Here is a 2,500-nt window from a genome sequence, read left to right as displayed (position 1 = left end):
ATATTATCGTATCTAACTTAGTTGTATATGGTCCTGAAGATAACTTGTCATTGAAAAGTTTATTTGTAACTTGCAAGAAGGAATTCACTTGAGATTAAATATATATACTGATGTGATTATTATTATTATTATTATTATTATTATTATTATTATTATTATTATTATTATTATTATTATTATTTGCTGATCTACAACCCTAATCGGAAAAGCAGGATGCTATAAGCCCAAGGGCTCCATAAAAGTAAGGGCACAAGGGGGAAAAAACTCACCTTTATCTTAAAATGTCACTGTCACATTTTTGTTTTTGATTGAAGGACTCATCGAATGTCAAATCTCTCTCTCTCTCTCTCTCTCTCTCTCTCTCTCTCTCTCTCTATGTAACTAACATTTTTAAATCTGAAGTAAAACACTAATCCAAATTCATTAACAAAATACACGTTATAATCAAGTAAGGAAATACTCACTTTGGTTTTCAAATTCAATTATTTCAGCCAATCTAGATGATGTTTCACTCAGTAGGATGTTTCCACGATAAAAGAACAATCTTAATACGCTGCACAATTATCATAATTTTGTTAAAATTAACTTGTTACCACTATTACTCCTATAGCAGTCCACCTAATCCGCCAATCGCCACAATTTGAGTTAAATTTAAAAACTCGTTTCGATATTTATATGTTTCGCGCACTGCCTTTTCCTCATTTCCGTTTTCACAATCACATGTACGAAAACCCCACAATGAATGTTTACACAATTCAAAGGACAACAGAAATGCCCTTTGTTTGTTTATTTCCGGAGTTGAGGTGGTTCGACGGGAACTCTTCTTCTTGATAAAAGCGAGCAAAACTCTTCTCTGACCAAGCGTCGACTGAGAATGGAAAACTGAGTCTACCTCTCGCAGACAGACACGGGGCATTCCTGCACTCGTTCACCTTCGTTCGTTCTTAGAGTGCGAAGATTGAATTGGCGAACTTGGAAAATTAGTAAATAGATAAAAAAGTATCTTATATGAAACAATGAGTGATTTAATACGATTACTTTGGACACGTAAAATGCAGTGCTCAATAATAGGTCTAAACTGAAAAAAACCTACTAGAAATTTTTTATTTCAAGAGCCACAACTGCAAATACCAATAGATGGGCAATTTTATCGTAATAATCAAAACCACGGATAATGAATAAAAAGATATTTGAATTTGGTAGTGGCGATATATAAAACAATGAAAATAGGAGCTTAGCACCAGGTTTTCTCGGCGTAAATTTTTAATTTCTTTATTCAGGATTCGAGCTATAGTTCAAACATTTTTTTCTATCTTTATCAAAATATTTTAGAAATATATCCCATAAATTTCAGAGAGAGAATCCCAGCTCCCACACCCATACACACACGCGCACACATAAACACACACACACACACACACACACACACACACATATATATATATATATATATATATATATATATATATATATATATATATATATATATATATATATATATGTGTGTGTGTATATATATATATATATATATATATATATATATATATATATATATTCCCTTGCAACCGGGTGCCTTGAACAATAAATAAGTCTTGTCATTTAGCCATTAATAACAGATGAGCAAGGAGTGAGACAGGGAGTGAAAGACATACGGCAAATAAAATGGAGGGAAGTAACGAGTTTTTCCAGACAAGAAAATGCCATTAAGACTCAAAATGCAAGTAGGCCTATTGCTATATGCGATAGAAACTCGGGCACTCAAGAGGAAAGAGGAGGGACTGTTGGAAAGAGCCGAGATGAGGATGGTGAGATGTACTACTGGAATATCACTATTGAAAAGGAGGGAGAAACAAGATATAAGAAAGATAGCACTATTGAAAAGGATATAAGAAAGATAGCACTATTGAAAAGGGTATAAGAAAGATAGGTGGTATATTTAATATAAAGGAGAAAGCTAGGAAGCTTATGTGAGTTATTATGGCCATTTGATAAGAAACCTCTCTCAATAAATCAGTCCTCTGAAGAAGTATCACGAAACTAGTCAGGACTTAATCGTATATTTCGTATTTTCATTTTCCTTGTGGTTCTTCTGCATCTGAGCATCACGTTTTCCTGAAGATATGGGTGAGGTTGGACTTGGGGTAGAAGCTGTAACCAATAGAAACAGATGGAGAAAGTTAATTAGAGAGACCGACCCTGCTTTTCAGTCAAGAAAAAGGAGATTAAGCAACTGTCTGCGGTAATAACTTATAAAAACCAAGGCCGTTTTGATATGATACCCATGTTCCTCACCATTTTTCAAAGCAGCTTGAGATTATTTTTTGAGGAATATATTCGGGCAATAATGATATATTTTTGCACAGATCTTACGCTTTGTCATTCTTTTTTTTCTTTTTTTTTTTTTCCTTTTTAAACAGCACTCCGATCTGATAACAAGCCTTTATCTTTTGACTCACCACTTGTGAGGATTGTATTTAATCTATTTTTATCATTTCTTATT

The 2,500-nt window shown here is 33.3% G+C and overlaps 1 protein-coding gene across 1 annotated transcript in view; it reads right to left on the bottom strand.

Annotated features, from left to right (window-relative positions):
* Positions 1–891, bottom strand: part of LOC137642233 (glucose dehydrogenase [FAD, quinone]-like) — a 30,016-nt gene extending 29,125 nt beyond the window's left edge. The window contains exon 1 of the mRNA XM_068374765.1: positions 465–891. The gene's annotated coding sequence lies outside the window, so the exon portion shown is untranslated. The remainder of the gene's footprint in view (positions 1–464) is intronic.
* Positions 892–2,500: the final 1,609 nt, after the last annotated feature.

This window comes from Palaemon carinicauda, chromosome 6 (assembly GCF_036898095.1).
Source record: "Palaemon carinicauda isolate YSFRI2023 chromosome 6, ASM3689809v2, whole genome shotgun sequence".
NCBI lineage: Eukaryota > Metazoa > Arthropoda > Malacostraca > Decapoda > Palaemonidae > Palaemon > Palaemon carinicauda.
The sequence above is the reverse complement of the archived record's forward strand: the minus strand, read 5'-3'. Positions and strand labels throughout refer to the sequence as shown.